A 12,968-nucleotide genomic window follows, 5' to 3' on the forward strand; every position below is an offset into this window, starting at 1 on the left:
ACAGTTTATCTGGGTCTTGCCTCACCCACATGTCCTAACAGCTGAGCTCAGCTGGAGTTTCAGAAAGAATGTATGCAGAGTCCAGGGCCCTCAGTCAGGAAAGCTCTTCCCAAAAGTTCCACTGAAGTTAAACATGGTGATGGGCACATGCCAGAGAGCTGATTTCTCTTTTAACTGGATTGCTTTTCTCTAAGGAATTTGAAATTTTGTGAGAGAGTGTAGTATTTTTCCTCTTGATCATTGTCTTTCCAGATTACATAGGTGAACTTTTAGAGTGGAATAAAGATTTTTGATAGAATAAGGATTGGATTCTCTTACGTGTCTATATTATGATAAGCACATAGTATCTGTTTTATAATTACCTGTTGAATTGGGTTGAATTTTTGCCATTTTTGGAATAATTTAAAATTTCTATTTATAAAAGTGAATGGGACCAGCTCAGTCACATTTCCTAGCAAGGTACAATGTTCTTCAAATACTCTTAGCAGATGTAATTATATTCCCAATAACTTTTAAAAAATCAATCCTCATTTGAAGACTTCAAATGTCTAAATCAGCATGGAATCATGTTTGACAAAGTAGCAGCTCAACAAATTGGTTTGCCTCAAGATGGACATCAGCACTTTGCATGTTATCTTTTCTTAAAGATATTGAAGTCTAATTTTTGTATATTCCAAAGATAAAATACAGAAATTAATTGTCCTATAAAATATTTTCACAAACATAAATTAGCACAGGTTTGCTATTAATGCTAAAGTTTTCTAACCAAGGATAATTTAAGATATTTTGGCATTTCTAAAAATAATTAATTTGAAGCTTTTCTCTCCTTAACCCATTTCAATTCCTTCTGAAATGTTCAATCAAGTCTTTTCTATTTGATAAAGGTAAAGGTAAAACTGATGTTCAATCAAAAGAATGGAAATAAGTGATATAAGTCCCTCCTTCCCCAAATTTTCATAATCTGGGTCAGGTTAATCCAAGCATTGGTCCAGAGCAGGTTTACTATAGAACTTGTTTATGGATAAGGACCATTCTGTGTAATAGCTTGGAATAGTTTATGTTTTAGTTTGGAACTATGGTAATTGTAGAGGGTCCAAGGAAGAGTGTATCTGAATATACCTATGAAGTTTTCATAATGGCCTTCAGAATCTTATAAAAGAAAAAAAAATAACCCATAAATGTCCTGGTGGGGGGGAGAACTATGACTACTTCTTAAATCATTTTGGGCCATTGTTAATATATCCAAACTTCCTCATGCCTTTCTATACTCAAAGTCATGATCAGAAGTGAACAAAGTTGGAATATATCTACAAGGGTAGCTAGACAAAATTTCTTAATATCAGGCCAACACAACTCTACAGTTTGCATTGATAGTATGCCCCTTATATTCCTCTTTTATTAAATATTAAATATGTTATTTATATTTACCATTATCTCTTCTTCTTTCATAATGTCAAAAATACAACTTATCTTCACTGTCACTTATTTCCATTCCTTCCACAATAATTCAGTAACTTTGTCAAGAAAGGTAATCAGGAAAGAGAAAAAGCATGCCATAGTAAATACAGTCAATTTGAAGATAAAAAAGACTAGTATTTATATCCTGTTTTCAAATCATAGTACCTACACATTTCTTGGTTAAGAAATTCAGTACATTCAGTCAAACTCTCTGAGATTATTAAGTTGTAGATTAGTTGCCAAGCAGCATTGGTGAACGGAAAATATATGCTTATCTAAACAAATATATGTCTCCTATGTTTCTATTAAATGTATGTTTAAAAATACCAAAGAAAAGACAGATATTAGTTAGAGTTGATGATAACTGACAATGGAGAGAATGCAGAACTGCTCCATACTTTCCTTTTTTTCCGTCTGCTAAGGAAAATAGCTTTGAACTAGGAAAGATATATGTCTAAATGGGAGTTGGTAACCAAAAAGGGAGATAATAAGTATTATATAATTGCACTTGATGAGTTCAAGTCATCAGACTCATGTTATATAAGGATTAGTTGAAAGAACTAGAGATTTTTAGCCTGCAAAGAAAGAGACTTAGTGGTAAGTACTTCAAGTACTCGAAAGATTGACATTTGGGAGAGGTTATTAATGTGTCTTGCTTAGCTCCAGAGAGTAATAACTAAAGGAGCAGAAGTTACAAAAAGACACATTTTGGTTTGATTTAAAGCAATATCTATTAACCATTATACTCATTTCAAATGGAATATGCTGTCCTGCTTCCCAAGGAGATTTCCCTTTATTGGAGATGTACCAGGAAAAACTGGATGACAATTTGTGATGCTTTTTATTAAAAGGAATTGTTACTTTGATAAAAGTTGGACTATATGATTTCTGAGATCTTTTCCAGCTTTGACATTTTGTGCTTCTCAGTCCCTGTACATTATACCCATCCATTTAAGGTTTTAAAATCAAGTATAAGAATTTTACATTTACTTAAATAAAACTATGATCTTGTTAATGTGAGTACTCCTTATAATGGCCTAAGATTGCATCCCATCCATGCATTCTCATCTTATGCCATCCTCTGTCTCTCTTCTCTAGAGAATCCTTCACAAGAACTCTATTCACAAGGACTCTATTCATTGGCTGAGGTACCTTCCTATAAAACTCTTGACATCAGGAGGATGCCATTAGAACACATAAAATGGTTATATATAGAAGTTATGCTACTACTACTTAAGACATAAATTGCACAAAGAATTCAGCACTGGGACTGGAGTCAGGAAGATCTGAATTGAAATAGCTGTGTGATGCAAGCAAGTCATTTAACTTCTGTCTACCTCAGTTTCCCCAACTATACAAGGGGATAATAATAGCACCTATTTCCCCAGATTACTATGAAGATGAGATTAGATATTTGTAAAATGTTTATCTCAGTACCTGGAAAACAATATAGGCACTTAATAAATACTTATACCTTCCTCCCAATATGACCAGTACATTTCCTTTTCTAGTCGTACATCCTTTTCTAACTCTGATATACAGTGCCATTGTTTATTAGTAATATATGAGAGCATATCATGCTCACTATGTCTCTCTTCAGTGTCCTTTAAGTAATATGTGAATTAAACTTTTTTTCAAAAAAGAAATAGATGACTATCGATATCTTTTATTTCTATGACATTGACATTTCTCTCTGTATACTTTTCCCCTCCTAGAACCATACATTATTTTTTAATGAAATGAGAGGAATAAAAGGAGGAAAAGTTAAATAAAGCTCACCAGGACATTAGAAGGGTGTTTGATAGTATATTTAATGTGTCACACAAAGCTTGGAGTCCCTGCCTCTATAGAAGAAGAAGGAGATACCTCATAATTTCTTTTCAGAGTCCACTTTGGTTATTATAATTGTACAATATTAAATCTCAATTGTCCTTTTGATCTTTGTATTTGCAATGTTTTGGTCATTATGTCTAGTTTGGATCTCCAAATTCAAGGGAATGGGCAATTTAATTACTTTATTTGTAGAATTCCAAATTACTTTCTAAAAGGAATGTATCCATTAACAATGTGTTAATATGTTCTCCTTTTCATGAACCCTTCAATATTAACTATTCCCACATTTTGTCATCTGTGCCAGTTTTCTTGGTGTAAGGAGAGACTTAATTGTTGTTTAGATTTGCATTTTATTTATTATTAGTGTTTCATAACATTTATGTGACTGTTAATAATTTGTGATTCCTCTTTTGAGAATACTTTGTTCAAATCTCTTGGTGATCTAACTTATTGAGAATGACTTGTGGTCTTATGAATTTCTTTTAGTTGTCTCTTTAAATATTGGATTTAAGACTCTTTTTAAAAGATATCTGATATAAAGATTTTTTCCCCACAATCAACTGTTTTCCTTATGAAAGATACAATAGTTTTACTCATGCAAAACCTTTTTCAATTTCACATAATAAAAATATCTTGTAATTTTCTATTATTTATATTGTTTTTAAAAAATTCCTGTACCAATAACTTTGAAAATTATATCATATTTCTCTCTTAATTACTTTATGATGTGTTTTTTAATGTTCAAGCCATGTATCCATATTGAACTTGTTGTAAAATATAGGTTAACGGTTGGAAAAATATCAAATGCTCTTGGAGAGGTCAAGCGAATATAATAAAGATGACAATACTACCTAAACTATTTGTTTATTTAGTGCTATATCAATCAGACTCCCAAGAAATTATTTTACTGACCTAGAAAAAAATGACAACAAAATTCATCTGGAAGAACAAAAGATCAAGAATTTCAAGGGAACTAATGAAAAAAAAAAATCAAGTGAAGGTGGCCTAGCTATACCTGATCTAAAACTATATTATAAAGCAGTGGTCATCAAAACCATTTGTTACTGGCTAAGAAATAGATTAGTTGATCAGTGGAACAGGTTAGATTCACAGGACAAAATAGTCAACGACTATAGCAATCTAGTGTTTGAAAAATCCAAAGACCCCAGGTTTGGGCATAAGAATTCACTATTTGACAAAAACTGCTGGGAAAATTGGAAACTAGCATGGCAGAAACTAGGCACCGACCCACACTTAACACTGTATACTAAGATAAGGTCAAAATGGTTCTTGATCTACACATAAAGAATGATATTATAAATAAAATAGAACATAAGATAGTTTATCTCTCAGATCTATGGAGGAGGAAGGAATTTGTGACCAAAGAAGAACTAGAGATCATTGTTGACCACAAAATAGATAATTATGATTATATTAAGTTTAAAAGTTTTTGTACAAACAAAACTAATGCAGACAAGATTAGAGGGAAAGTGATAAACTGGGAAAACATTTTTACATTCAAAGGCTCTGATAAAGGCCTCATTTCCAAAATATATAGAGAATTGACTCAAATTTATAATAGTTTAAGCCATTCTCCAATTGAAAAATGGTCAAAGGATATGAACAGACAATTTTCAGATGAAGAAATTAAAACTACTTCTAGTCATATGAAAAGATGCTCCAAATCACTATTGATCAGGGAAATGCAAATTAAGATAACTCTGAGATACCACTACATACCTGTCAGATTGGCTAAAATGACAGAAAAAAAAATAATGATGAATGTGGTGGGGATGTGGGAAAACTGGGACACTCATGCATTGTTGGTGGAGTTGTGAATGAATCTAACCATTCTGGAGAACAATCTGGAATTATGCCCAAAAAATTACCAAACTGTACATACCCTTTGATCCAGCAGGGCTACTACTGGGCTTATATCCCAAAGAAATCTTAAAGAAGGGAAAGGGACCCACATGTGCAAAAATGTTTGTGGCAGCCCTCTTTGTAGTGGCCAGTAACTGCAAACTGAGTGGATGCCCATCAATTGGAGAATAGCTGAGTAAATATGGCACATGAATGTTATGGAATATTATTGTTCTGTAAGAAATCACCAACAGTATAATTTCAGAAAGACTTACATGAATTGATGCTAAGAGAAATGAGCAAAACCAGGAGATCATTGTACATGGCAACAACAAGACTATACGATGATCAATTCTGATGGACATGGCTTGTTGTGATATGGGAGCCACTTGCCAATGGCTGCTGAAGGTCTAACTCAGATCTGTAGAATGGATCTCTTCATGTGAGAGGATGATGATGATGATAGTGATACAAGAAGACTGAGAGGCAGTTGCTGTTCTCTGATCTCTCCACTGAGAGGCTGTTGCGTTTTCTGACCTCTCTCCTCTTCACTTAAGCATGGTCCCTAACAATTCTAGTCTGATTTACTTTTCTATTTTTAAACAACTAGCAACTGGTTTGGTGATCACTAATTTATATCACTTGAATTCTAGAAGTGCTATTCTTCCTTCATTCCCATATTTAAAAATATATTTCCTTTGATATCCAAATGAAATTTGTTAGATGATCTTAAATTTTTCAATTTGTTTTCAAGGTCAGTTGATTTTGATAGCAGATAACTTGTGTTTTTTCTCTCAGTCTTTTGGTTTTGTTCTAATATTTCTAATGTCTCAAAGAATTATTGGTTGATGTTTGGTCTATTATAATTTGAGAGAGTTCATTAACTGGACAAAGCTTACCAAATTCTGTTCTAAGCTTTCTAATTTCCTGGTTGTTTCCTTGTGGTTTTTATTCCATTTTTATCTGTTTCATTTCTTCTAGGTATTGTTTTTGTTTGTGTGGGAAATCTTTTATTTTTTGGGGGGGGCATGATGCTTTCTGCTTGAAGTTATGGCCAAGTAGTCATTCCTTCTAGGTTGGAGTTTTTGGTATTGCTGAATCTATTAGAGCAATCAGTATTTCCTGTTATTTATATATTTCTTCATTCTTAGTTATTAAATTAAGGCCATCTTCTGAGGTCAGGCTCCAACTTCTGCTGTGATTTTAGGTGGTGTAGTTAGTTTTGCTTAGGTTCAATCTGGTCTCCTGAGATCCTTTGCCAATCTCTACCTTTTTTATTTTATTTTAATTTTTTGCTATCTTTTCATTCTTTCTTTTCTTTTTATTTTTTTGAGAGGAAATTGGGGTTAAATGACTCGCTTAGAGTTAAGTGTCTAAAGCCACATTTGAACTCATGTCCTCCTGACTCTAGCACCCTGTGCCATCTAGCTGCCCCCAAACCTCCACCTTTTCCAACATTAGGTCACCAAGGATGTTTGAGTTTCTTAGTTGTCTTTTCTGGGCACTTTATTACTTTATTACCATAAAGTATCTCAAGATAAAGAATCTCTCTGCTAGGGTTGTCCCAGTTTGAGCACTGTCATACCTGGACTGATCACCATTTCTAGTAATTTTCCGGTTCTGTCCTCTGAGTTTCTCATCACCCCAGGACATTCTTAGGGATTATACTTTCATTTCCTCTAGATACAGAGATTTGCATTCTATATGAAACTCTAGTCATGCTGGGAGGCTGGCTTTTTGTGGTTTTCCTCTAGTACTGACTTTTCTGAGGGCCCTCTTTCCTATTTCCTGTTGGTTTCTGGCTCACTTTTTGTACAATTCTTTTGTGGAAGAATTCACTCATTATAATTTCCCATTCTCAACATTTTCAGTATAATGATTTTTAGGATTTGTTGGAGGAGGTATGTGAGAACCATTATTCTTCCTGCTTCAGGCTTATATCTTGGCTGGAGATGAGAATGTTGTACCTTTAGGACTCTCTATGGCATTTTAGGATCTCAGATTGCCTGGACCTGGGGTGTCCCAGTCTGAGTGCCATCTCTGTTATATTATTGGCTGTGGCCTGTAGGTCTTTGTATTTTTCCTCAAAATAACCATTTAAGAGTTTTATTATTACTGTTTTCTAGCTATGGGCATTGTGATTTGAAAATCTCTCTCTGTCTCGGTCTGCATGTCTGTCTGTCTGTCTCTTTTTCTCTCCATCTCTCTTAAAACCTCCATAATTTGAAACACCAGAATGGGTATTTTATTCCCTTCTCTTCATATATGAATTCTACATTCTTATCATTATATTATTCTTTCTCAATTATATGTCACTCAGGGGGTGGAATGGGAGGAATGATGGTGGAAATCCTTTAAAGAGAATCTCTTTCCCTTACTCTCAAATGATATGTCCAAGATTACATAGATAGGGAGTATTATTGCTAGGATTTGAACTCAAGTCTTTTGATGCCTTTTTTGCTATACTATGTTGCTATAACCTGTTTTTAAAATGAAAGGTTTTGATCTGCTGGTTTTGACACCAGCCAGAATTCCTGTAGGGTTGTCAGGCTTTTTGTTGGCAATCTTCCTCCTTAAAAAAAAAAAAAAAGAAAAAAGAAAAGAAAAGAAAAGGAAGGAGAAAAAGCAAAAATTCTTCAAGTTGCCTTAAGTCCTACTTCTTTCTGCATTTATTTTGCGATTGTTTCCTTCTGTGTTTCTCTGTCTCTGTCACTGTCCCTCTCTGTGTGTCTCTCTGCCTCTTTTTCTGTCTCTCTTCAAACCTCCATAATTTGAAACATCAGAATGGGCATTTTATTCCCTTCCGTTCATATATAAATTCTATATTCTTATCATTATAATATTCTTTTCCAATTATGTCACTCAGGGGATAGGATGGGAAGAATGAATGATGGTGGAAATCCCTTAAAGAGAATCTCTTTCCCTTACTCTCTGAGAGCTACCCAGTTCCCTAAGTACCTCATTGGCAAGCATCTAGTGGAGAGGGAGGAGACTGTTCTTTAAATGGGTTTGAAATTGCATTGCTAAACAAGACAAAGCAACAAGCCTTTTATAATATCCTGGAACAATCAACTCTACTCCCCTTCAACCCATTGTGCTTAAAAAAAAAAAAAAAACTATTTATTTTTTGGTGTGTATTGAAAAACCCCACATGCTGGAGGTTGAGCCATGCCCCATTGTATTTATTGTTGCTGTGGTCTTTAAAAAACAACAACAACAACAAAAAATTCACTCTGCAAATAAATAAATAAATGCAGATGAGCATTTGGTTCCACTAGTTCAGGCCCAGTTGCCTGGCAATGGCAGCCGATAGGAGGCACAGCCGAGAGTCAGTTTAGACGCCAGTGAAAGGAGAAAACAAAGGCATCAGCGGCATTTGTTTCTGGTTAAGTGCTCAATCCGGATGCCTGCTACTGAAAAGGCTTACCCAACTTTTATCTTTATTGAATTCAGTTTTCTTCCCTTTTACAGCTCACCCCCCTTTCCCATCTGCACCTTTGCACCTGTTCCTCAAGAATTAACAAAAGTTGAATGATATAGCACATGGTATATTTAAGAGAGACAGAGAGACAGAAAAAGACAGAGACTGAGAGGGAGAGACATGAATATGTGAACTGTCCCTACCCCTCCCTTATTTAGTTTTACAGAGCTTAATGGCTGTCCAGCCCTGGTTGACACCTCATACCAATTCTTGAAGGTTGGTATCCAACTCTTGCCTAAGTGGGAACTGTACAGCTTGCTGTATTGAAGATGGGAAAGTGTGAGTTGTATTTTCAAAGGTGCCAGGAAAACGGTTTCTTTTTTCCTTTCATCTTTGCCAATTCTGCCTGCAGTCGCCAAAAGGCATCTTCAGAAAGCTGATAATTAAAGCTACGGAATCTGAGCATGAGTAATCATTACCTATTTTTCTTGGGTGTCGCTGCCTGAAGAAAAAAGATGTATTTGCCAATAATTATTAGGTTATCACCTTAGCATATTAACTCCCTGAGGAGCCACATTCTGAGGATCAACGTCAGGCCAACCTTTGCAAGCTGAAACCTTTGAATCATACAAATGCACCATACCCTGAGAACTCTAAAGAACAGATTTTTTTTTTCCCTGAAAAAGACTACAAATGCATAACTGCTTAAAGGCTGTTCAATAATTTGTAATCCAACTCCACATAATGTTTAATTTGGAATGGGGGGGATAGACCTGTAGTTTCATTGCTGTGGGAAACTTAATGTGAAAACTCTTTCTATCAATATAGATCAACTCCTCGTCTACATTTTTACAATCTTAGAAATTCTGGGGCAGGGAGAGGTTAAGTGGCTTGTCCATAGTCATATATCCAGTATGTTTTAGTAGCATTAGTATGAATCCAGGCCTTCCTGGATACATGATTGACCCTTTATCCATTATATTACAATTGTCTCTTTTTGGTGTTTTACATATGAATGGTGATTATTTTTTTAAAGGAAGCATTTTGAAACAGCCAAGAATTCAATACTTTGAACCAAATTTCCATAGCACAATTTGTAGAAATACTATTAGGCTATTCTGTCATCCTTGAAGTCTTTAATATACCTCTATAGATTTTTTTTTTAACCTGGCAAGGCAATCCTTTTCTAAATCTAGACTTTTGCATAATAGCAAACATTAATTAACTTGCACTTACAGACATGGTCAAATAAAACAGTTCTTTGCTAGTATTTTGGTCCAGATCAGGTCAGCCATTTCTGAAAAGCAGAGGAATTTGTCTTTATTTTTTGTAATTTTCCTTGTGAGAAAGAACAGAGGCAACTGGTGAGGGAAGGGGACATTAATGCCTTCCGGTTTTTTAAGACTGTCTCTGTCTCTGTCTCTGTCTCTGTCTCTGTCTCTCTCTCTTTCTCTCTCTTTCTCTCTCTTTCTTTCTCTCTCTCTCTCTCTTTCTCTTTCTCTCTCTCTTTCTTTCTCTATCTCTCTCTGTTTCTCTCTGTCTCTCTGTTTCTCTCTGTCTCTATCTTTCCTTCCTTCTTTTCTTCTCTGTCTTTCACACAATCTATATACACACATGTATGTATATGTGGAGATGTATAAGAAATAGATTCATATATATTTATGTATATATCTATATCTATATATCTCCTATATTTCTACATATATTACTCTAATATCTCATTTTAGCTGCACTCACACATCATGGTTGTCTATTGGTTATTTAAACTGGATGTCCTAGAGATATCACAAGCTCAACATGTCAAAACTAAGCTGATTATTTTGATTATAATTGATTATTTATCCTCTACCTTTCCAAATTTCTCTATTTCTGTCAAAGACACTACCTTCTTTCATGTCTCACAGATCTATAACCTTACTATTATCCTCTTTCTCTCACTTCATTTTTGAATCATTTGTAAAATCTTGCTGTTTGTGTACCTTCCCAACATCTCTTAATCTGACCACTTCTCTCTACCTATGTAGTTATCACCCCAGTTCAGGCCTTCCAATTGTCATCAAGATTGTTGCGACAACTTCCTAATTGGCCCGTCTGCTTTTTATGCACTCCAGTCCATCTTTCCAAAAAGTAATATATCCAGTATGTTTGCCAAAGTAATTTTTCTTAAGCATAAATCTGATAATATAACTCTCCTCTTCAAACATTTTTTTGGTGGTTCTTTAAATATAAACTATATTTTTATATTTTTAAAGCAGCCCTATGCAATCTGACCCAAACTTTTCTAGGCTCACTAAATATAACTTCCCTTTTTTTGTATTGTTCTATCCAGCCAAACTGGTTATCTCTCTGTTCCTTGCACATGACACTCTATATTCCATCTCCATGTCTTTGCACTGATTTCACATGAATGGAATGTATTTCCTATGTCCTGTATTGTTTTAAAATGCAGTTCAAGCAACTTCTGAATTCAGTCTTTCCCACTATCCCCAACTGTTTTATCTCTTGTGTTTATTTTTTACTAATTTCTTTGTATTTGTATTTATTCTCTCTATATTTATGTTGCTTGTGTTTATATATAGCCTCTTTGTTTATATTTATTTGCTGATTGTGATTTTTGAACTCCTTGAGTATAGGGACTTATTTTTTACTTCTTTTTATATCCCTAGCACTTAACACAGTGCCTGGCACATGGGAGGCATTAATAAATGTTTATAAGTACTTGTTGCCTTCCCCATTAGAATACACACTCCATACAAGTAGAAATAATTTCTTGCTTTCCACTTTGAATCCCCAGCACTTAGCAAAGTTCCTGTTACAACATAATGAGGTAATAAATGATTTATGTATTGATTTATTGAACTGAATTTAAAAAAAAACCCATAATATCTAATAGACAATGAAATGATGCTTTTTCTTGACAGTAAAATAGTTTTGCCTTTTGTTATCCCAAAATTTGAGAAAATAAATTTTTAATGTATTTCTTCCAACTTTACAAAATATATGCTCTTTGCTTTTTTTCATTAGAAAAAAAATTTGTCCTAACATCTAGTCAAGAATATCCTTTTTTTGGTTCCCCCAAATGAAATTATTCATACACAATACAAAATTGTAGAATTTGGGAAATCACACAAAAAGACTTTCATTTCTCTATATGTACACAAATGTGTACATATATACACAAAACCAACATTATCTTAACATGCTAAACAATACTTGACAATATTTTTTTTTCTTGAAATAGAACACAATCATAGAGTACTGGAATTTGAGGGAATCTTTGCATTTGCAATGTTTATTACAATTTTTTTTTTAAATTTTATTAAAATAAAGAAAATAAAATATCACAGGATGGGCAAGGTTATAAATAGTTTTCATAAAAATGTTCCTGATATAAATGCAACAATAGATTCTCCAGGGCCCAGTTAGGGCTAGAGTAGCCTCTCTCTCTTACCAAAGAGCTCCTAACTCTGGTTTCATGCATATAAGTCAGGATTCACTACTGGGGACACTATTTTTAAAAGAAAAGTCATGTTCTTACTTTGATTCTTCTGACTATTTATACACAAAAAAATCCTAGAGGTAAATCACTTAAAGTTTAAGTTCAACTCATGTCAAGGGTCTCCCCCAAAGAATGGAACTCAGTGTACAAGGTAAATCAGATATAGGGCAACTACTTATTTTCTTCACTTATTAAAATGCTAAAATCACAAAAGACATACATAATAACAAAGCATTTTATTCTCCTGGAATATTAATACTCAAGACATTTGATAGGCATTTCACCTTGATCTTGACTCTATCCTATCTAAATAAATCCCTCAGGATCCATTTTTTTCCTGACTAGACTGATCAGGACTTTGAATCATCATCCCTTCATGCTCATTTTCAAGGATGTAGTTACAGAAACTTTCTCCTTCTCCTTTGGCTAATCAGCTCCAGTGGAAATTCCCAAGACTTCCTGACCCCTTAAATTCAGAAGATTTTATATTTATTGTTATAAATATAGCAATATTTATATTTTGTTATATAACAAATGGATGAAAATTTGTTTCTCCTAGGATGAAAATGTATGCATTCTCAAGTTTCTTTTTGTTCAGTCAATTGAATTTAGGAAAAGAAACACAAGCAGACAAGACATCCAGGAGTTCAAGACCAGGCATAAGATTACTTAGGCAGCTCACATGCTCTTTACCATGTCCAAATAGTTGCCATGGCTGCCAAAGGATAGGACAGCATTCTTCCCTCCATTATAGGACGTCCCAGAGAGGGTATTATGACATTTCCCAGAAGGAAGCAGAAGAGAACAAGAGCAGAAATTGTTTCTTCTTTTAAATTTTATAAAGTAGATGGCTCTTTCTAGTTTAATGGTCAAGATTCTTTTTTGACACATTCC

Source organism: Sarcophilus harrisii, chromosome 1 (assembly GCF_902635505.1).
Source record: "Sarcophilus harrisii chromosome 1, mSarHar1.11, whole genome shotgun sequence".
Taxonomy (NCBI): domain Eukaryota; kingdom Metazoa; phylum Chordata; class Mammalia; order Dasyuromorphia; family Dasyuridae; genus Sarcophilus; species Sarcophilus harrisii.